This window comes from Python bivittatus, unplaced genomic scaffold (genome assembly GCF_059951505.1).
Source record: "Python bivittatus isolate LINGU-HERP-01145 unplaced genomic scaffold, Pbiv_v1 ctg000850_np1212, whole genome shotgun sequence".
Taxonomy (NCBI): Eukaryota; Metazoa; Chordata; class Lepidosauria; order Squamata; family Pythonidae; genus Python; species Python bivittatus.
In genome coordinates, this window is record NW_028277112.1 from 5,477,789 (window position 1) to 5,502,085 (window position 24,297).

Sequence of the window (24,297 nt, forward strand, 5' to 3'; positions counted from 1 at the left end):
TGGGGGTGGGGTTATGGTTAATCATACTCTGAGGCCTCATATGGCTCTTAAATGATCTCTTGTGCATCTGTTTAAATACAGAACAGGGCTGAGGGACACTGGCAGGAAGAGCTGTTTTAACTTGCCATGCTTAGCCCTATCTCTTTCGTTAGATTGCACTTACAAGCCTGCTATGTTGAACAGCAGGCAGATCTACTGCTGCAGCCAGCTATGTAATCTAGATCCCTGATTGTGCCAAGCAAGAAACCCTGCCAGAATGTTGTTTTTTGTTTTTTGTTTTTTTTAAAAAATTGGCAACCACAGTTAATACATTTGGAGGACAGCCTGATTTTATTCATGGAAATTGTGTTGTTCCCCTGCAGCATTTCCACATTCTGTTAGCTTATAGCTTCTTGCAATTTTGGGATGATCATGATCAACATTCAGTGTGATTCTTTCAAATGCAGAAATCCACTTGGTTTGATTTCGAACACACACACCCACCCCAATGTCTAAAGCAGGAATGATCCCCAGCCCAGAACTAGCTTCCTTGCAGACTTTCTCCCTCCTTCTTAGCAGTCATGTCTCACTTTCCATGTCTGGAAGGGGATAATGGAATTAATTCACCAGGAGTGGTGTGGTGGCAGTGCAGATTGCACCCCTCAATGCCAGTGGAGACAAAGGCATTTTGTGGCAACCGAGGGCCTCGGGGAACGCAAATGGTCTCAGCATTGCAATTATCTGTGGGAGGCCTGCTAGAAGGAAGCTCTAAATTGCTGCCAGTACCCTGTCACATTTCAGATGGTGTATATTGCCCTGGGAATATTCCAAATAGGGATGTCATAATACTGTTGGGGTGGGGGTAAGGAATGTTCCCCTGTATATTGTACAGAAATGGAAACTTTGTCATCATAACTTTGTCATTAGAGATCCTTTCCAAGCTCCTGAAAGTTAGAGGAGAGGCTAGCCAAAGCCCTCCTGACTGAGTGTGGTCGGTTAGTTGAACAGCTGATTAAGATGGGAGTCTTGGCTAAGTAAGTATAATTACTAAGAAATACATTGCAATGAAATCAGTGGAATTTAATGGTGAGAATCAGGCTGCAATGTCTTTGCTGGATAGTGAATGGAGCCCTGAGTGAAGATTACAAGGGAAAAGTTGTACTTTTAATTTGTATTCTTCCATCTTGTGTTTAGGATCTGAAGAAAATGTTGTATGAGATTCTTGAAAAGTGGAGAACTATCATCACCCGAATTCTCTAATATCAATTGCTTATTAGCTGAGTTCTAGCTCTTCCATTCTTTTTTCTTCCATGTACTGATGACCACTCTAGTTCAGAAGTGTTAGCAACAATATATTAACATGACAATTCTGGCATTTTCTTAATGGCCCATGCATTCTCTCACATACATACTGTATATCCAAGTATTCCAAGATGGCTGAATTGTTTATAAGAGATATATGTACATTAATAATATGTAAGGCTTTATGCATATTTTGTTGTCATAGGATTGGTGTTTGCAGATAATTAAAAACCCCATGATTGTATTAGAGTAGCCACGTGTCCTAATTTACAAAGGTTTGTCCTCATTTTCACAAGTGAGGGACCTGTGGCTTCAAGACTGCTAACAGCCTCTTACCAGAGGGCCCTTGGATGAATCCTTGTCTGAATTGAAAAGGTTGGACAAGAAACATGTAAAGCCAGAAAGATCCCTTTTGTCTCATCCAACCAGGAACTCATGGGTAGAGCCCCAAGTCAAGTGGACTTGGATTAACCTTGATGGAATTATATTTTGAGACCCCAATCTCAATTTACTAGGCTTTGCTCTTAGCTTGTGTCCTTTGAATAGGATATTTCCAACTCCTTTTTGTGGTCACAAAGCTTTCTTTGACTACAGTGGCTAAAATTGGTGGTAGAATTTCTCTATTTTGAGTCAGAAAATGCACAAAAGAAGCACTTTAAGCAGGTTTAATATAGTCTGAAAAATAATGAAACCACAAATTTTCTCCTTCCATGATCCAGCAAGAATGAACAATACTGGCCCTGTCCACTGGGTGTTCTTGGCCCACCCACTTTGCCAAAAATGTTAAATGCAGCCCTCAGTCACCAAAATAGCCCTCCTCTTTTTAGGGGCTGTTGGTCCACTTGAAGATTACTCACTCTTAAGCAGGAAGAGGCCTTCAAGCTGTCCATCAGCAGTGAGCAACACCAAGAAAGAAGTGAACCAGGGCACCATTTCCTTCACTGTGATGTGTGAAATTTATGTCCTCTTTTGTCTGCTTTTGTTTTGTGTTTGGGGAATGATATATAAGTGGCCATTTTACACTGAGTAGACATCAAAATTGGGGAAAAAAGGGTTGTCAATAGCAGGATGAGACAGGGATAATTTTTTATAGCCTTCATTGACCTACCTAGATTCATCTAATGAATTCTGGGAGCTGAAGTTCATACACCTTAAAGTTGCTAAGGCTGAGAAACACTGATCTAGTAAAAAAGCTATTCCAAAGATTTCTTTTATTACATAAAATACACACTTTAGCAGCACAGCAGTGTATCATCTTGCTGTTGGCTGCATTCTGTGCAGTCATGTTAATTTCCTCCCTGATCCAATACAAACCCATTGGCACATTTTGCTAGCTGAACTGGAAACTCAATGCTTTTCTAATTGCTGTTCACTGAACAGGACTATAATCTAAATTTGCTAGCAGTTTCTGAAATGGCTTCCTTTCAGTTGCCTTCCCTTTTTGAAAGAGTTTATACCACCAAGTCTAAAACAATTCTTTTCTTAGCAGAGAGGATGTCAAAGTCTACAATGCAGTATTGGTAAGAGTGAGATTTATATGAGAGATGTTTGCATATGTAATACAATTCCTTTACTTCTCTGTGCATCTATGACTGAAAAGAAGGAATTACCAATACTGCTGGTGTTTATGGATGTTCCTCCTATGCTACCACTATCTGTGTTCCACAAGCCCTCAGAAACAGTTTGAAGAATAATCCATGATTGTCATTATTTCTGCCAACCTCAACATTCTGAGGACAAGGAACAATGACTAAAACGATCCTGTTAAAACACTATAAATCAGCAGTGTTTAGAAGTGTCTGGGGGCTACACCCAAGGCTCTGGGGACCTGCATCTGGTTTTTGTGCCACAAACTTTCTTCAGGCCAGAGTTCTCAGATGCATTTCATTACAAGCTGGACACTCTGAAGAGCATCACATTAGAAAGGCGGGAAAGTGCACATATAAAAATTATACCCTTTTACTTTGTTTTCCATTTATTCAGGAATCTTACTGTAATTTTTCTCACTGCTTCAGATATGTTGATTGACCATTGATTTAAATTGTCTGTATTGTTTTTCTGAGCAAATTTAGAAAGCTATTTATGGTATTTATAGAGCCACCACTGCTGTAATTCTACGTTTAATTTTAATGCCTGGGCAACAGCCAGTGTTGTCTCGTATATTTATGCTAGGAAAAGTTTCTCCTGCTGTACTTTTGCTTGCTTCCTGCTTTAAAGGAAAGTTTCAGGGCTAGTAAAAGATTGACTTCTGAAAGACAGATGTCACAAAAACAGTAACTCAATAAAAACAACCAAACCAAACCAAACCAAACCAGAAAGAAAACCTACAAAAAAGAAAACCTACAAACCTACAACAGAAAAACAAAGGAAAGGAGAACTGCGACTCTCTTCTGAAATAAGCTCATATTTCTTTGCTGCCACAAGGCTAGTTCCAAAATGTTGGCATCACCATGAAGAAACTCTGCTCCCTCTAGAGCAGTGTTGTCCAAACTTGGCCACTTTAAGATTAGTGGATTCAACTCCCAGAATTCCCCAGCCAGCCAGTTGAAGTCCACTCATCTTAAAGTGGCCAAGTTCGGACAACACTGCTCTAGACAGTGAAAAGATGAAAGCAAGATCTTTGAAGCTGCACCTAAGGAACCTGCACCTAAGAAAATGGGGGGTCTCACTGGAGACCTTCAAGCAGAGCATGAATAAACTATGGGGATATTCTAGCCAGGGTCTTGTTATGACAGGTCCTGAGGCAAATTGTTCATTTATAGCCCCTTTCTTTCCTCTCACTGAATCCTATTTTTCCACTCTTTTGGCCCATTTAATTCAGCAGCTCAGTGCAGGAAGTATACTGCATAAGGAGAAACTCAAAATTCAGAGATAATTCTTGGGATTATATTTTAACTGACTATATTTTGGACACATTATGTGAAGACCCAGCTTTCTGGAAAAGGCTCTTGTGCTGGGAAAAGTGGAAGGAAAGAGAAGAAGAGAATGACCATCAGCAAGGTGGATGGACTCAGTTACAGTGATGATGGGTGCACCATTGGAAGGCCTGAGAGACCAGGTTAGGGACAGATCGTCAAGGAGAAAATCTATCTATCTGGTTGCTAGGAATCAAAAACAACTTGATGGCACATAATTAATCAAATGTTACTGCTTTGAATGAAAATACTGAACATTGCAAATACTGAATTGTACTTTAAAGGGGACTCCCTTTAAGCAAGAGCCAATATTGTTGCCCTGGCAAAGGATATATTTGATTTCAGCAAAGCATACCCCATAGCTTGCTAACCGCAAGCTAGTTAAGTATAAGCTGCATGGCGTGACACTTAAGTCAATACACAGTTGGCTTGAAATTTGTATTCAAATAATTCTCATCAACTGTTTCTCTTCAAATTGGAGAGAGGTCTCTGGTGGGATGCTACAAGGGTTGGTCCTCTTCAATATTTTCATTAATTATTTGGATGAAGACATAGAGGGAATGTTTATCAAATTAGCAGATGATGCAAAATCAGGTGGAGCAGTTAGGGGACCCTAGAAAACTGAAAATTCAAAACAAACTGAACAGGTTGGGGAAATGGACTCCACACACAAACTCCTCCAGGTGGGAAGGGACTTTGTCAGAGCAATTGTGAGCCTGAAAGAGGAAGGGAGCCTGGAACAATAAACAGAAGCAAAATGAGCAGGACTAGCGGGAGGAATAATTGGAAGTGAAAAGGGAACAACGTGGATTCCTAGAAAGGCTACAGGAATGCAGTCCATCCTGCAACTGCTCTGTAAGATAAAGAGGATTTTCTTAAGCTTCATTCCTAAGATGGAAGCTGCTTTGTTAATCAGAGGCATGTGAAACAACAGGCAGCACAGATAAATGCCTGCAGGATAGTTTGAGGGTATAAAGGTGGAGTATAAATTACACACAAATAAATGAATGCAGGGCTGGAGGGAGAATAGCATAAGGTAGGTTACCCATAGAAGTGAAGGTAAATTAAGCTGGATTTCTGCAGACCCAAATGTCTGCTGAAGTACCAATGTGTATATCGTTCTCTCTCCAATTTGGCCTTCAACAACCTTTACTGAAGGAACCAGAGCAAGGTAGAGCAGGGGCTGATCCTCCCCCTCACACAGTTCATTGATTTTTTTTTTTGGCTTTAGAATTCAGAGCTTTCCATTGCCCTTTGACACCAAATTAAACTTTAATTCAAAGGGAGATGAAGGCTGCTCCCAACTTGCAGGTTCACTGCTGAAGCATCAATAAGATTTGCAGGGAGTTAATTACACCACAGTTCTGTTGCTGCTCGCATAGCTCATTAAATCTAGTCTCTGTCCCCTCACCACTTTGGATGCCCTTGCTCTTTCCAGCCAAAGGCCGCTAATCACTCCACCCCACCCCGCCCCCAGTTTCCAAAATGATTAAGCTGCATGCCTTACAATACTTTTTTTGTTTCTGTTCCAACCTTGCCTTTTCCCCTCTTTTTAAATAAGTCTAAGTGCTTTTCCTGCTGATAGTCAATTTGATTTGCTGGTGGGGGGGGTCGGCAGGGGAAGAGGAATGTTATCAGCAGCACCAAAGAAGACAGTAAAACAAACAGACCAATTAGTCATGTACTGCCAGTCTCAAATTCCTTTTGACTAGTCATTAACATACATAAATAGAAAATCCACATCAGACTTTGTACTTTCAAAAGACAAAATTAACATCCCATTAGTACTTGGGCAAGTAAGAACAAGGAGATCAATGGCAGCTGGATAATTCATCATGGTAATTAAATGGATCTAAGTACTGTAATGATCCGAGGACAACTGAAGAATTGGTTTGATATAACAAAGAAATAGAGGAAGGCAGGAAAAGAAAATTCTCTCCCATTCTCCAAATTCAAGAGGCTTTTTTTTTTTTTTTTTACCTAAGCTGCATATGCCCCTAAATAACCTGCACTTTGCCTTTTCTCTGTTATGTCCTATAGAAATCCAGTTTTTCTCCAGGAGAGAAAAGATGTCAGGAGAAGAGAATAATAATTTGAGACCATTTTAGTATTGTGCTCTGTGGTCAGGAAGACACAGAATAAGCAGGGTTAGCTGTCCACATACAGTGTCTGTCTGTTGGGTCAGCCTGAGCACTTGGCTTCCTCAAGCAGCTATCATGTGTCCTGAAAAACATAGTAGAGCTCTTGCATTACACTGGATTTCCCTTTCAAGTTTTATTCCTGGGATGAAAAGTAATGGTTAGCCTGGCTGTAATTCCTCACCAAATGCAAAGGTTCTTGTGAACCCTATCTTAAAGTAAGCAAAATGTGAGATCATTAAGTCTCTTTTTTAAATATACCATGTTGAGCTGGAAAAATCTGAACAACCACTGGCAAAAAAGTTAGAGCTTCTATCACTCTTTGCAGCCATCTAGTGATCCTCCAACTTTTTTAAGCCATAGTATGGAGTGTCTACTTTTTTCATCTTGCCTACTGCTAATATGTAATAAAATATAGCTTGATCTCCAGAACAATCCGAATGCCAGAGGAAGCTGCTTAGTTATCTACATATACCAGCGTTTCTCAACCTTGGCAACTTTAAGATGTATGGACTTCACTGATCTACAGTATACCACTAGCTAGTTTGGTTTAACCAAATTCCCTTGACTACAGCATCCCTTTTCACACTTGCTTCCCGGACATGCCATTTTCAGTTAGGCTTAATTTGACATGATATAATGATATAAAATGCATTACATGTTGATAGCTGCTCCAAACATTTAAGTAAGGGGAGCTAGAATTTCCTTCCAATATACATTACAGAACAATTGCTTCAAAGGCTTCTGTTAAGATGTTTCTGAGTCTACAGGGATTAGCAAGGTTTAAAAAGAAAAGGAATGGTGATCCATATGAATACTAAACAAATCTAGGATTTGATAGAAGCATTACTGTTCAAGCAAACAACCCATAACATTCAGACTATCTGAAAGCTTAGCCATTTTGTAATTGAGCAAACTAAGAAGGTCCATAATTCCTAACCTGGTTGCTTAGGCGTTTTGTCCATTTCAAGGAAAAGATGTCTGGAACATTTGGTATTTTTATGAAGAAAAGCCTAGTGGACTACTCCAAAGGCCCACTGAATCCAAAAGCTCACCTGTTTTCTGTGGCGGTGTGGCAGACATACCTCTTTGGGAGTCCACAAGCCTTCTCCCCTTGTTATTCATCAGGCGCTTTTGTTGACATGTTTCCTAAAATGTGCATTTTTGTATTCACCGTTCCTTAGTGCACACACTTTGAATACATATTTGAGTTGCAAAATACATTGTAGAATTTGGACAAGTACAGATTAGCTTAACGAACTGGATCAAGCTTCTGCTGCTGAGACTAAACTCTTGAGCTAGACCTCCGCATATTTCCTCTGAGCCTTCTGGATCTGCTCAGTAACACTCAGTCTGCCAGGAAGGAGGCCAGAGAAGAAACATCCATCTCATCCATGCCTGGTCTTGGCTCTTTAAGAGCCTCCATTCCCTGCATAACATAGGGCAGTGTTTCTCAAACTTGGCAACTTGAAGACGTGTGGACTTCAATTCCCATAATTCCCCAGCCAGATATGCTGGCTGGGGAATTCTGGGAGTTGAAGTCCACACATCTTTGAGCTGCCAAGGTTGAGAAACACTGACATAGGGGTTGGCTTAAGACAGGAGCTCTTCATTATATGGAGATCTTCATAGCTGTGCCTTGCTTTATAAGCACTAAATGCAAGACAAATCAGAACTGTAGAAGATAAAGATGGGATCCAAATTAAAAATAGTTTTTTTGCAAATATATATTATTGTGATTTCAGAACTTAATCAAGCAAACAATAAAAAAACCTAGGTATAAAAATGGTTGCTGAGTTACAAATGATTTATATATGCCTATATTACATGCATTCATATAGAACTATGGGGGGTTCTGCAAATCATTTTATGACAGCATATTCTCCATAAAACCTTTTGAACCTTTGGTGGACAGATCTCAGTGTTTATCTATGGCAAGGAAGGAAAATTATATTTTTATTAATCTAACTTTTTTGGCCACTAACATCAAATGAAACAGAAAGCTTATTCAGCTAGATATCTTCCTTCATTGCTATTTTTCAGGAGATCTATTGGTCTTGCACATTGTCAAAAGAAATAGGGGAGGCAAAATGAACATTTATTTAAATAGATGTCTTTTCTTACTGCTTGTCTAAAATGGGTTTACAAGCGAGGGTCAAGACTCACATATATTGTCTGAAATTGTGTTTAAAAGAGATATGAACAATCTTTTTGATGGACTGTTCATTAAAAATTCTGGCAGCCAAGGACTGCAGTGGACAGAGCAATGGTGGAGTTATATACTCAAACTTGGCAAACTTGTTAAAGAGCAAAAAGAAATTCGAAGGCCACAAAAGGAGAAAGAAAAAAGCAGAAATGTACACTTACTTATAAAGGGGTTGATTTCAGGCCTCCATTTCTCTCTCTCTCTCTCTCTCTCTCTTTCTTTCTCTCTCTCTCTCTCTCTCTCTCACACACACACACACACACACCACACAGCTCAATTCACAGCCCATAAATTAAATAAAATGTATACCACACCTAGCTCTTCTGGTCCCCAGCTTGCTTTGAAATTTCCTGACCTTCGATCCAGACGGAGGCTTCTTTCTCATACCTGGCTTTCAGCCAGCCCTGGGGAAGAGCCCCAGTGGGAACGAAAGACAAGACAAAAGCAAAAATGGGCCCAACTCCCCCCTCATTTTAAAAGCCCACCTGGCTCTACAGCAAAGAGGTGTCAGCGAGGGGGACAAATGACATTGAGACATACACTTCTGTGCTTGTATCTGACACTGGGATGTGAGTACAAAGGCCAGGGCTAATACGCTGATGCATGGTTTGTCATTTTTTTCATCATCATGGTTTGTACTCAATGCCTGGGTTTCAGCATTTGATTTTTGCAGGCTGTGGATGTCTTGCCTGTGTTCCTTAAGTTTTTCGTTGCCTGAACCGCCTGGAACAGGATTTCTCCCTGATCTTCACAGGTCCCAGCACATTTGGAAGAAACCAGGCTGGGGAAAGACAGATAATAAAGTGGGTGGCTTTAGTGGGGCAGATCGCCCTTTCTCTATGAAGCCTCAAAACAATGCTTGCTGTTCACTTCTATATACGGCTTAAATATTCAGTAATTAAAATATGAAATCTATTACAAGAAAACATATAAATCACAAAAAAACCTTTAATAGAGCCATTTTTATTTTTGTATTTAAAAATAAATACAACAAATAAAACAATAATATGTATTTTTCATGTTACTAAAAAAATAAGATTTAAAAAGACAAGGGGGAAAAGGTCTTCTATTTGTTCTCCTAATTAAACATTTTCTAAAAATTCTATAATTTTGCATACCGTGTGTTTTTGTGATGAGGGGTTTCCTTGAAATGCTGGGGAAGCTACATGTGCTAGTCTATGTACACATGTAAATATTTTATTGCTCCTGTTTGCTTTTTCAGAATTTTTTTTTTTTAACCAATCTCTGAACAAAGCAAAATTTGTCAAGTTCATGACCCACTGAATGGCTCAGATGCATTCTGTTAATGCCGCCATAATCATGCCCGTGATGGGCCTGGGGCTTGACCACCCTATTACATCTATAGCAGGCAAGTCTGTGTAGTTTCAAAGCAAGCTATGCTATGTACAAGAACAATGCCAGAAAGGGGGCTGGGGGGGCAGAGAACCGGCTACATGTTTCAACGGAAAATATATTTCTGTATTTCTTGGAAATACCAGTTTGTTTGTTTATTATGGACAGTAATTACTGCTGCAGGAAGGTAGACCAAAATTAAATTTAAATATACAAACAGTGTGCAGAAATAGGTCACTGTGCTGATCTCTGTTGACATTGTGAATGAATTGTCCCTCACTGACATAATAAACTGAAAAAGGTGATAGAAATTTCCTTTTCACAAATAATTGGATGAAATGGTGACTGAAATTTGCCTTGGATATCAGGATCTGCCAAAACTAGATTTTATTTTTTTTTTAATTTGAATCCTGGAAATCTGGACTAGCTAGCAGGGCTTTGCAGTTGTGGACTGGTGCTGTCTCTTTATTCCAGCGTTTCACAAAGTATGAGATAGAATGCTTGGTGAGGCGATTGTAAAAGAGTGAATGAAGGTCTCCAGGGAGTGTGTTCCTCACACTCCTTTCCTTGCAGTTTGACACAAAAGGATGCTGTATGCAAAGCCACAGGATGGTTTCAGAGGCCTGCACGAAGCCTGAGTTTTTTTTTTTTTCCTCAGCCTATAGCATTTGCCTTTTAAAAGAGAAGTCATGATGCCTGGAAGGCATGAAGCTTCTGTGCAAAGCTCCAACCTGAGGCTTGCTTCACAGAAGGAATTATGATCAATACCATTATTAGCTTTTTTCTTTGGGGGAAGTCCACACAAATTCATGTTAACATTATAGGTGGTCACTGTATGGCAGAGTTTGAGAAGTCCTGCCTTTAGTTGTTGTAGCAGGTAGTCCTTGCTTAATGACTGTTCGTTTAATGATGGTTCGAAGTTATGATGGCCTTGGAAAGGGTGCGTTTGGCCCATAAAGCACTTCCAGCTGTCGTAAAACATTGCACCGCGCCCCATGGTCACGTGGCCGCATTTCAGGTGCTTGGCAACCAGCTCGCATTTATGACCGGTTGCCAATGCCCCACGATCATGTGATCACCATTTGCAATCTTCTCTGCCAGCTTCCCCGGAAAGTGAATGGGGAAGCTGACAGGGAAGATTGTAAGTGGAGGGAACAGAGGGGAACTGAAATCCTTCTGCAGGCTGCAGGAACAGAGCTGAAATCTTCAGGATTTGAGCTCCGTTCCTGCAGCCCACCAAAGGATTTCCCCTCTGTGCACGGAGGGGAAGGGAAACCCTTCATGGGGCTGCAGGAATGTTTGAGAGCGAAAGGGTTGCCTGTCGGGAGGATTTCAGTTCCATGCAGAACTGAAATTCTTCAGCAGGCAGGTCTTTCACTCCATCCACTTAACAACCTGGGAGATTACTTAATGACCACAACCTGGAGTGCCCAGATTGTGGTTGTTGAGCAAAGCAGTCACATGGGAATCTCGCTTAATGAGCACTTCACTCAACAATCAAGATTCCAGTCTCTTTTGTGGTTGTTAAGTGAGGACTACCTGTTGTGTGTGCTATATCAATCAATATAAAACACTTCCTAATACCATCCCAACTATAATATAAGTCTATATGGAATAATGATAAAGGAAGCTCTTCCAGCTTTAAAACCACAGTTAATATGGTTCTAGCTCTGCATCTTATAACCTTTTGAGACTTGAACCTCATGTACACATTATTCAAAGTTATACAGTTCACTAGACAGACTTCCCCCTTCAGAAATCACACAGAGTCAGTTAAAAGACAGCCCTCTGTGTGTACAGTGTGACTGTTGGCATTGCAGAGGCCTTCTCATGTATACATGCGGCTTCCACTTGACTGGCAGCCTTTACAACTCATTGCTGGAGATCACACAGAAACCAATGTGGTTACAAAGGCTCCCTTGATCTAGACCAGGGTTTCTTAACCTCAGCTGGCTGGGGAATTCTGGGAGTTGGAGTTCACACGTCTTAAAGTTGCTGAGGTTGAGAAACACTGGTCTAGACAGTTGCTTGTCTTTTAGTTGATGTAACAGCACAACTTCAGGAGGGTTCTTGTCCTCCTCAGTGCATCTTCTGGAATGGAGGGCTTTTCTAGTGAGTTTTACTCTTTTGAGTAACTCCTAAAAAAAAGCTTTGCTTCACTGAAATCTGGAATCTGGCTGCACACTAAGTCTATGGGACTCTTTCTCATAGAAATGCTAAGTGTATCTTGATAACCTTTTAATGTCTTTTACCAGACCTTTGATTTGATTTCAATGTTAAGCTACAGAAAGTTTATTTCATTAATTTCTTCTATTATTCTATATTTCTCTGTATTGCTTACTGTATACTATATTTTGCATTTAATTAGTAAGTTGGTAAAAGCTCTAAAGTATTCTGAGAGCCTGTTACAGTCAGAGGGAAGGTAAAAATATCTAGATAAATAAATCATATCACTTATCTCTCTTAGCTGATTTCAGTTTTCTTTGCCCAATCCTTTCTTATTCCTATATTGCTGGGATTTTGAACCCCCAAAAGGGAACCTGATAAATACCATTGCCTGGGACAGAAGGGGTCAGAATTGCAGAAAGAACGGGAAGCTTCAAATCTCCTCTCCTCAAATGCTGCAAATCATGATACAAAACTGAGGAAAGGTTAAGAAGGCTTAGTATTACTTAAAAAAAACCCTCTTGATGTTAACGTAAGTAATGTGACTTGTAGTTAGGATCTTAATCTTTATTATCAAAATAATAAACCATTGTGCTTCATGTTAAAGACTGACAGATTTATTATGGCATTACGTTTTGTAGACTTAGTTGTAAAGTGACTTTTTCAGTGTAATTTTCCAATTAACTCTTTTATGCTCTGGCTTAAGGAGGCTATTTCCAGCTTATCTGCGCAACTGTCAAAAGACTCACCTGGCTCAGGACTTCCTTCAGCGGTTTTCAAGATACTGTAGAGGCAATTATTTTTAAAAGGTGGGAAATCATCTCAATGCAATCTAGCCACAGTGGTTCCATAGGGACTTTCATATCTGCCGTGTTATGGGAATTATACCTTTTCTCCTACTGCTTACATCTGCTTATTCACTATCTTTTAGCTGCTATCCAAAATGGCTTGTCAGACATCATGCTGGGAAATGCTAGAGAAAATAGGATAGAGATGAGAAATTAGATTACAGGGCCTACGGGATGATGAAATAAGGCAGAGGAAAGGGAAGAGAAAGCAAGGCGATATCCATAATGGCTGTTGGCTGAGTCGTTTCATGTTCTTATAATCATTTTTCTTCCATTCTGCATCTCTGGGCTATGACATCCCAGAGTGGCCTTTTTTTGATCTCGTCAGCAGCTGCCAAATAACCTTCTTTGAGGACGCCCACGATTGGCTCTGCTTGTTGCTTTTCTGTTTGGAACACAAAGTGCATCCTGTTCTCATCGAGAGAGAATTAATTCTAACCAGCACAGGATATAAAGTGCAAGTCCAATTTTTTAGGGGAAAAACTGAAAATATCTTTATTTTATTCAGCAAAATAACCAACCTGAAGAAGCAATGAAGGAAAAAAAATGTGCTCATTGTTTCAGCCTTCTGAGGGAAACTTTGACCTGTTTAGTTTTGCTAATTTAAAATAAACCACGTCTGCCACCACAGTTTATTCCACTTCCTGCCATTATTATATGGTTTTGGTTTCCATGGCAAAGAGCTGTCTGGCCATTTGCCCTCATTCCTAGCCATCTGTATGGTATGTCTATACTGCTACAGAGTACTATCACCTTAGTTTTTGTGACTGCCAGGGCAAGTGACCTGCCCTTAATTGTGGGAATTCCTTTTCTGTGTTGTTGCAATTGCCAGCCTTAATGCAGAATTGTCAGCAGGATCAACTTTTGAGTTTTTTCGATTTGTAAGATTAAAAGAAAAGGAAAATGTATCTTTCTTGTGTTTTTAATTTTCACTTATTGAGTTTTTTGTTTCCTGATTTTCAACACAGGCTGTGATTGTCTTGGGTGACCCCTTGAATTTCAAGAGCCTGCACCTGAAAAATGGGGATAAAATCAGTGTGTTGTTTTAGGCTCCTGTTAAGATGAATAAGAACACTCAAGATAGTGGCAGGCTTTAATCAACTGTAACACGTACAGCTGAGTAAAACTCTGTTCTGTCTAACCAATGTTATAGTCCAAATAATCTGTTTTTATTCAGTTTATCAGTATCATCCAAGAGAAGATACTACCTCATTTCCAAAACTACTCATACCAGTCTGAGATACAATGAAAGTGATATTCTGTCAACAAAGAGTACTGGCCTTGTGGCCTTTCCCTACTTGTGAGTTGAAGTGCTATCTACCCTTCCAACTATACCGCATGCAATTTGCTGTCCCTATTGTTGATTCCTATCTTTTATGCACCTTGAAGCTGCCCTTGGATAATGTCAGTTTAAGAGGAGAAATGCTACTTTGATGCCATTGCAGCTAAGAATGACTTGTCTTCCCCAATCATGTGCTGGGGATGAAATGAAGACATTGTCATGGGGCACAAGAAAAAACGGGCATGTTTGGCCATGGTTAGATGCAAATGAGGAAAGAATTTAAGCATGCTTGACCATGGCCATATGTAGAAAAAGCTCAGAAAGGGGTGGATGAGTAGAATTCACCAAATATTTTATCCTATGAATAAAGTGTATCTCTATTGTATGAGTTCAGGCCACCTGTTAAAGCAATTATGAAAAAGAGTTAGTGGTTTAATGGTACTAATATCTTAGTATTTGCTCATTATTAATATTTCTGTCACCCACTCTGCAAATGGCCTGAAGCAAGGTTCTATTTTTTTAGCCTTAGCGTGTCAAATAGCAGCAGCAGTGAAACTGGGTAATTAGGATATAATGGTCCTTTGGGAATGAATGAGATGCAGTGCATCACTTATTTCAAAACACGTTCGATTCAAGGTTCAGATAGCCTCCTTTTTCTTGCACAGGGTCTGATTCCTATAGGAGAAATCTATGAGAGAGCATTGCAGGCCTATGATGGGCAGAGCAGAAGCAAATGGTAAGTGGGAACAGAAGTTAAAATTGAATGGAATTACCCATTTTTTTCTGACAAATCCTTTTTTTCCTGGCACCCCCTTTTTTGTCTCGTTCTCTTTCCTGTCCCTTTTTCTGTGTGGCCTAAGGCTTCAGGTTGCCTACTTATGCATGATACATCGGACTACCATCTTTTGGAACCTCTTCTGCTCATTCTGCTGAGCAGAATCCTGGACTTCCATCCAGAGACTTTCCCTAATGGAACCATACAATATGAGGACCATCATAATATATGTATGACACAGGGACAACTGAGATAATGCATGGCAAGTGTTTTGAACACTTGGAATCGCTACCTAAATGTTAACAAAATGTTAACAACTATTACAACTATGAATTAAGAATAACATTGACATTTCTTGTACTTCTATAAATTACACATAAATCTTTGCTTCATTAATAGTGTTCATCCTCTAACACAGGGTCCCCGACCCCCGGGCCGCAGACCGGTACTGGTCCGTGGCCTGTTAGAAACCGGGCCGCATAGCAGGAGGTGAGCGGCGGGCGAGCAAGTGAAGCTTCATCTGTATTTATAGCCACTCCCCATCGCTTGCATTACTGCCTGAGCTCCGCCCCATAGTTCAGCAGAGGCATTAGATTCTCATAAGAGCACAAACCCTACTGTGAACTGCACATGCAAGGGATCTAGGTTGCACGCTCCTTATGAGTATCTAATGCCTGATGATCTGAGGTGGAGCTGAGGCGGTGATGTTAACACTGGGGAGCGGCTGCAAATACAGATTATCATTAGCAGAGAGGTTTGACTGCACAGAGACCATAATAAATCAATTGCTTGCAGACTCCTATCAAAACACTATCATGTAATGCACTTGAGTCATCCTGAAACCATCCCCCCCGCCTGGTCTGTGGAAAAATTGTCTTCCACGAAACTGGGCCCTGGTGCCAAAAAGGTTGGGGACTGCTGCTCTAACATGAGATGTCTCTTCCTAGTATTAATTAATGTAATGTCAGCCTTGGTTCCAGGTTCAAGTACTCAGCAAGTATTTTGCTAAGCTACCTTCTGCAGTCCAAACATCATTGTGGTCAACTGGACAGCTTGCTCAGTGCTGAATCAAGTTCAACTGTTGGCTGTACTTTGACCTGTCACACTTTGCTGCAGGTTTTTCCACTTACTCCTGAAATACAGTAGGTAGAAATTCAGATCCAGGTCCTGTCCCCTGAGCTGGCAGCAATTCAATAAAGGAGCTGAAAGAGCTAATAAATATGAGTTTTAATAAGAACAAAAATAGATTGGGTGCCCCTAAGGAGATTTAGATTGGCAGAAGTTAATATTTAATCTGATTGGCTGTTTCCTCCCCATTTCCAATCTCATAAAAAAGTTAGCCTTCCTTTTCTGTGAGATGAAAGTGCCTTTGAGCTCCCTATTTAGGTGACGCTCCGTCAGCAGAACAGGAATTAGGGTTAGGGTTAGGATGTTATGATTACTTTGGCTGTCCAATATGTTGTTACAGAGACCAATATGCTGAGCTATACATAACACGCATGGCTGACTGACTCTAATCAACCAATCCAAATAGCAAAAGCTGGGGCTCTTGACCAGACCTCTGTTAAGTCAGAGGTGAACATTGCTGATACTTCACAGATGGTTCCCTGATCTGTTAATCGCATAGCTCATAAGATACGGTGAAGAACTTTCTACACAGTTTAATTAGGTACATGTCATGGATTCTTGGGGCAGTCTTTCCCCTTCTATGATCAAATGCTAATAAAGGCAGCATTTTCCCCTTTCCTTGTCATTTCTTTGAGTGGCAAGTTATTAAACAAGCTATCAACCAATATTCAAACAAACCCTGGATATCTTAACAGGTGCAGCATTAATCTGGCATGTGATTCTATTAAACTAAAATGAATCATTCACATTTGGGGTGGGTGGGAAATGCATGTGAACTTAATAAATACATTTCACTTCTGTCCAGTGAATTGATTCAGGTACTTAGTATGGGACATCAACAGCTTGGAATGGCTTATTGATATTTTGACTTTTTGTGATGAAGAAATTCAATATGTATTCCATCTGAAAGTGTAACAAATTCCAACTTCGCACCTAATCAGAAGAACAGGAGTTGGTCAGATTTTTAGTTGCTGGGGACCACACTTAAAAAGTGAGCTTGAATAGGTTGTCATACAAATGGGTGAGGCCAAGTTAGTAACTCTGGAATTTGGGTGAAGTTTGTGAGGATTTTCTTTGCTTTGAATTACATTAAGATTTTCTCTTTCTCAAAGTAAAGGGAAACCATACTGTCCATCTGCAGCAATTGGTCCCAGAAAGACCTTGAAAAAGCGAGCTACCCTTGCAGCAGAGATTGTTTCTTCAGACAGCAATCTTCACTAGGCATTAAAAGATTCAGTCAGATCTAAAATGTTCCTCTAATGTGGCAGTGCACAGGCAGAAGCATAAGTGAAAGGAAAGGAATAGAAACAAAAGAAAAACTCTTCAATCCATCTACAAATCATTGTGGATTTCTGTAGGACAGATCTTGGTTTTTTCTCTCTGATATTATTACACCCTATCCCAAATTTGCTGTAGTTCTCAAAACACTGCAAAAAAAAAAAAAAAATCAAGGTTTTAAGCAAGCAAACATGTTTACTGTTCATCAGGCTGTTTCCACAATGCACTGTGGTTCCTAACTTTCATAGTTGTGAACGTATACAGTCAGGCACAGATGTTTGTTCCCTTTTTACGACAATTTCATCATTTCAGTCCTGGAACTGTGCTGTTCAGGGAGTAAAGATTTGTTCCCAGCCATACTTACCAGTAAGATTTAAATGTTCTGTGAGCTATGAACCAGAGGTCCAATCAAATTATTAGATTGTGGACTTCAACTCCCAGAATTCCCTAACCAGGCTGGCTGAGGAATTCTGGGAGTTGAAGTCCACACATCTGAAAGCTGCCAAGTTTTGGCAACACTCTTCTAAGGAAACTCCAACCTTCCCTGGGACACAAATTGAAATCACTGCTGTAAAGGAACACATTGCAACAATTGCAGTCCAATCCAGTGCAAAAGTGAAAACATGGGATTACGTTTTTAACCGTGTCTAGGATTGAAGCTTTGTGGGTTGGGAAATAGCACTTCTACAGTATATTTCCAAACTCAGATTTTATCTTCATTTCAGGTGCAGGAATGTAGTGATTAAGAAGGAAGTAGATCTCTATAGCAATTCCGGACAGTGCTTGAGAGGTTTTTTCAAAAGAATTTTCTATATATATTCCCTGGAAAGCCTATTTACATACAAAAAGTAAGGGTGAAACAACCCACAGCTCTTTTGTCACACTGAAGCTACACATACCCTTTTCCTGGGAAGGAAATCCCAGATTTCTAATTACACTCTACCTAGCTAAATAAATGCGAAGAGAGATCTCTTTGGAGAAGACCCTGATGCTGGGAAAGATGGAAGGCAAAAGGAGAAGAGGACGGCAGAGGATGAGATGGTTAGGTAGCATTACTGAAGCAATGAGCATGAAACTGAGCAAACTCAGGGAGGCAGGGAAGGACAGGAAGGCCTGGCGCAATATGGTTCATGGGGTCACGAAGAGTCGGACACGACTTAACGACTGAACAACAAAAGCTAAATAAAACCTTTGTACAAGCATATTTGGGGAATTCCAAGGCTGGTTTTTAGGTGGCTTTGATTTTTGTGTCTTTCATGCATTCAGGGAGAGGAGAAAGAAACTGGAATCGTGCTCACACTTTGCTTCCATATGTTCATCTGAATGTCTGCATGCAGCCTGCACACAAACTGTACCCTCAATCTGGGCCTTTTTCCTTTTGTAGGATTTCCGGTTATTTGGAGTGAATCTGCGAGCATGCAGCTGGCAGCCTTTATTGATCCATCCCATTAAATACTCCAAGATATGGAATGGATGGTAATAAGTGGTAATGAATCCTGACATCAACCTTTTCCGTTTTTTGAAAAAACCCAAACACAAAAACCAGTGACTGCTTCATGAAGGGAAGAGATCAAGTCTTTTAACTTACAATATAATGAGTCAGTTTCCTTGTGAGTAATGAAGATTTTTTAAAAAAGTTTATTCACAAATCAACTGATTGAACATGAGACACCAAATAGGAAATTAGAATAGGGTCAGTAACCTGATCCTCTCCATATGTTTTGAGAGTTCCAGTGCAAGGAATTGATTATGCTGTCTCACATTCCAAGTGCCCATGACCTCCCTATATTGGCTGGGGAAATGTGTAAAAGGGCTCTACTTGTATTCATTGAGCAGAAGCAGAAGCTGCCACCAACTGGGAACTTGGCTCTATCAAGGTTTCTGATTATGCAGAAGTTCTGCTTATTTTCAAAAGAACTATGGAAGACTTCCCCACTCATCATGAGAAATTTAAGAACAATGCAGCTGAGAGCATAATATATGGGGCACTTTCACATTTACTCTTGTTGTATCCAAACTGGGTTTATGCTAGTTTGCAAAATAGCATCAGCTTTCCCCAGAACAAGCAATATTCAGGAACATTCCTCCCTGCACATTAAAGACTGCTCATTGCAGCTGTGGACCTCAGGTTTATCTTTCAATTACTTGATTATACTCCAGCTCCTCAGCTCTTCCTTCCCTCTCTCTTACCTACACAGATAAATGAAAATCTTGATTTTTAATCCTGGTTAGTAAGTGTATCAATGATCTAGATTCCAAATGTTATATATATACATTTATTACAATATGTTGGAAAGGTCTAAGGCAAAAGACTTAGACCAGGGATATAACAACTCCATGTTATTTGAGATCTTTGTTGCTGGACTGGCCTGAGATTCATCTAAGAACCTGGAGATTATTAAAATCCTACCACTTCCATGGATTCCTGCTTGTAATGCTGAAACCATTTCATGCAGTTTTCTCAGGGCTTTAGTATTTGCATATGTATGTATGTATGTATGTATGTATGTATGTATGTATGTATATGGAATTGGTCTATCTCAGGTTGTGAGAGCAGCTTCCTCTTCACTATGTTGAAACACTGGGTAACTAGTTGTTTCTCAGTTATTGTGGATGTAGGTCTTCTGTCCATCCATAGCTCCCTCGTACGTTTCATATATCCCCTCTCATTAGGTCTACTGTTGTAGTAGCATTCCATTAATTCCAAGTTCTCTTGTCTCATTCATGTATGGTTTGTTCCAGTGGCCCACTTATCGTCAGATTGTCCTGGCTCCCCAACATCTGAAGCGGACCTTGTTAATCTGGGTGACGTCTGAGCCGGCATGACTCTCTTAATTTGTGTCACTCTCATATATGAAGTAGGCAGGTAAAGTGTTAGTGGGTCTTTGCCCAAGGACCCCTACTGGTAAGGTAGGTACCAGCTGGGATTTGAACCCCGGTCTCCCATGTCAAAAGCAGGGCTCTAACCACTATGCTATCTAGCAGCTGGATGTGGAAAGTAAAGGCCAAAGTGGTTCATTGGTGATAGGAGCACTCAGGGATGTGACTCCTAAGCTGGGAGAGTGACTCCAACAGATCCCAGGAACAACATCAGAGCTCTCTGTGCAGAAGAGTGCAGTGCTAGGAACAGCTAAGATACTGCACAGAACCCTCAAACTCCCAGGCCTCTGGTAGAGGACCCGAGATTGAAGAAGACACGTACCACCCATAGGGGTGAGAGGGGAATTTTATATATATCTCTATCTCTATCTCTATCTCTATCTCTATCTCTATCTCTATCTCTATCTCTATCTCTATCTCTATCTCTATCTCTATCTCTATCTCTATCTCTATGTCTCTATCTGTATCTATCTATCTATCTATCTATCTATCTATCTATCTATCTATCTATCTATCTATCTATCTCATTTATATGGTTAAGCTGGCTATTTTTATTTTGAGGAAAAAAATATGAAAGCTCCATACTGGTGTCTACCAAAAGCATATTTTCCTGGGTTGCAATGATCATCAGAGCTATTTATTAAATCATAATACAGTTGCTATTTTCTTTGGGAATAGAGAAATTGGCTTGAGCCCTGATTTCCAGTTCAGCGTGTCTTGGCTGTTTATTTCCTCCAGAAAAGAAATGCCCAGTTTAAAGTATATTTTTCCAAAAAACATGAATAATGTCATGTGTAGTTTGGCCCTTACATGGTCTTTCTGTGCTGAGACTGGCTGTCAAAGGGCAGAACAGAGCACCCCCAACTCCCAAAGCTTCCAGCCATGAGAGCTGCATATGAAGGAATCATCAGCTATTAGCTGAGCAAAAGGCTAAGAAGAGGTCATGTCTTAGCTGGATCCCTGAAACGTGACAAACAAATTGCACTCTGATTCCAAGAATTATTTTATAATGTATTCTTGGTTTGTATTCAGACATTTCCTCCGCCAAACACTGGTAACAATGGTCTATTGGGGACCAAGGAGGATATTATTTTGAGATGATTTCTCATCTGTCCCCGTGGAGTGATGTCAAAGAAAATGGTTAACTACAGCACCTTGGGGTGCTCCTTGAGCACAAATATTTACAACTGAATGAAAGACTGTGACAACATGCCCAAACCCACAGAGAACAAAGACAATACTGAGGATTGTGTACATCATTAAATAATACATTGTTTACTGCTTCTTCATAACATGGCTAATATAATGAAGTAAGAGAATATATTCTATGTGAATATTTTTTGTAGCTAAAATGTCATATAATTTCAAGAGATAGTATTGTATTTTCAGTTTTGGAACAGTGACTGAGTTTGAGACGTGCTTTCCTACCAGCTATCTTGAATAAAATATATTTCCCAATTATAATAATGATTTTCTTAATTTACATTCCACAATCTTACAATAGTGCTTTTCTGCATCTCTTGCTTTAGTTTCCCTCAATCTGGTGACATCCACATTTTTTGAGCTACAGCTCCCATAATTTCCAGATAGGAAATTCTGTTTTACCCATTCATAATGAACTCTTTATTGATTGTGTTGATAATATAATATTTTTGCATAAATGCTAGTGTAAAGTAATAGCATAACAATTTCTGGAGACCCATATAATGATACTAATTTAAGGATTGGAATGCATGTCTTGCAATTTGATAACAGATGAATCAGCAGGAACTTTTGTGGCAAAACTGCATGTAATCAATGTAACGTAGAAGGGAAAATGAACATAAATGTTAGTCTCTATAAATTGAGATGGTTTTAGGATTGACTAAGCTAAGGAGATGGATTGACTAGGCTAAGGCATGGAATAACTATTAGGAGTTTGGCTTATGGCTCAGTGTAGCATTACAGATAGTCCCCAGGTTATGAATGCCTAGTTTACAGATGACTCATAGTTAAGAATGGAGCCTACTGCAGCAAAATTCGAGTTAAATACACAATGTTTTGAATTAAATATATACATATATATATATATATATATATATATATATATATATATATATATTATTGGGGGGAGATGGGCGGTTGAAAAATTTAATAAATAAATATAAATAAATAAATACACAATGGTTTGAGTTCATTACACAATACTACTTATACAATATTATACAATGATATTGTTCCGGCTTACATACAAATTTGACTTAACAGACCTTGGGAACAGAACTGGAGACTGCCTGTATTTTCCAGCAGTTGCTCTTCAAATGTCAGACCAACCTAAGCACTTCATTTGGCTCCCCTAAAGCCCAAGATCAATGCTCAGTTAGGCTACAGCAAGTCATTTTCAGGAAGGTCAGAATTTCCACCCCTAATATCTATTTTCTCATTTATCTTCTGCTTCTTCTGTACAGACAATGCATAAAGCCACATGAGATTCAACTATCCCTCAAGGTTCAACTAGCCATGGGAAAAGAAGAGCCTTCTAGAAGGAGCAGGATGGATTAGACTGAGAACCAGATTAGGCCTCCAGGAGGGAGGCTCCCATCCTTGTCAGGTTGACTCTAGTCCCAGCTGGGCTAGCTGGGCTAGAGCTGACAGTGATGAGCTTTCAATTAGCTCTGCTGTGTACATTGCTTAATCTGGCCCTGTGCCTTAGTTATTTACCATTCAGTGACAGGAACAAAACAGAAAGACAATGTGGAGCTTTGGATTCAGTCTCCAAAAAGTGCTTTGGAGCATAGGGTTGTACAAACATAGCACCCTTTTGCAATGTCTTAACTCAGTTCTGTTCTTTCCTAAGCTCATGTAGCAAATAGGACTCTGGACTTAATGGTCTTCTTCTACCCTTTCTTTACTATCTGGATAGTAAAGGTCACAATCCTTTCTTTACTAGCTCATTGCCATTTTGTGTTTTTCTTTTTGATACAGAGAGAGAGAAAGAAAAGGAGAAAATTGTGACTTAGTGGTCTGAGTTTGCACAATGCATTAGTCTAAATTAAAATGAAATTGGGTGGTTTGTGGTTCAACATATTGTGGAAACCCACCCTGCCATTACCTTAGCATATTGGGTGACCCAGGCTGTCTCATTAAGTCCTAATGTAGCTTATTTGTTTGGAAATGGCTAGTTATGAGAACAGTCCATTGTGTTTTATTATTCTGGGATTTAGGATTTAGTGTTTTGTGCTAATCCATCCTTAATGTTGGTACTGTCAGAAATCTCAGGTGAACTTCTGTAGTGGACTTAACAATCTATCAGTTAGATCCTGACCTGTCTTCCTCCTGTTTTTGCCTTAGACAACTTGCTGATAGCATGGCTGTCAATATGGCTATACTTGCCTTCTCTGAGAATGTCTTCCACCCACCAGTGGAATTTGTAGCCCTGGGAATCAACATGTTCCACAAAGTGTTTCCACAAAGTGTTTCCAGCAAACCTAGGATTGTTAGCAATAGATCAATTTGGAGGTAATGGTGGATGTGTACTGAAAATCTCTCTTACATACGTGCAATCTTACAGTACCTTCCAAATGTTCAAATAAGCTTCACGGTGGAATATTTTTCTCTTCTGCTTTATAAATCATGCAGTGTGGTTATAATTAGAGATAGTAATAAGACAGGAGATTCAGCTCTTGAATTTAAAACACCTCAGGTGCTCAGATCAGGGTTTGAGCATAATTCATTTTGTACAATTGTCATTTTAGAAAATGGGGATAGTTTCTATTTTGGTCACAAGCCCTTTCCCCCCTCCTCTTGCCCTGCAACTAAAAAATAGAAAAAAGGAAAAAAGGTAATAATCTGTTGTTTTTTTCTTAATCTCATCTGTGGGACCTTTGTTATGATTGTGGAAGACCAATTCTGGATTCACATCGATAACAACCATGCTGCAAAGCATTTCATGTAAAGGCTTGTCTTTCTTTCAGACACTTCTTTTCCTCTGTTTGGTCAGCTGATCAGAGAAGGGACCTGTAAAAAACATTCAGACATATGTTTTGGATGCTGGTTTTTATCAGATTG

At 39.8% G+C, this 24,297-nt stretch overlaps 1 long non-coding RNA gene across 1 annotated transcript in view; it reads left to right on the forward strand.

Moving 5' to 3' along the window:
* The first annotated feature begins 947 nt into the window (after nucleotides 1-947).
* Nucleotides 948-24,297, forward strand: part of LOC148213754 (uncharacterized) — a 48,662-nt gene continuing 25,312 nt past the window's right edge. Inside the window, exons 1-4 of the long non-coding RNA XR_015793711.1 lie at nucleotides 948-1,013; nucleotides 12,766-12,868; nucleotides 14,085-14,207; nucleotides 14,855-14,925. This is a non-coding gene — a long non-coding RNA (uncharacterized LOC148213754). The remainder of the gene's footprint in view (nucleotides 1,014-12,765; nucleotides 12,869-14,084; nucleotides 14,208-14,854; nucleotides 14,926-24,297) is intronic.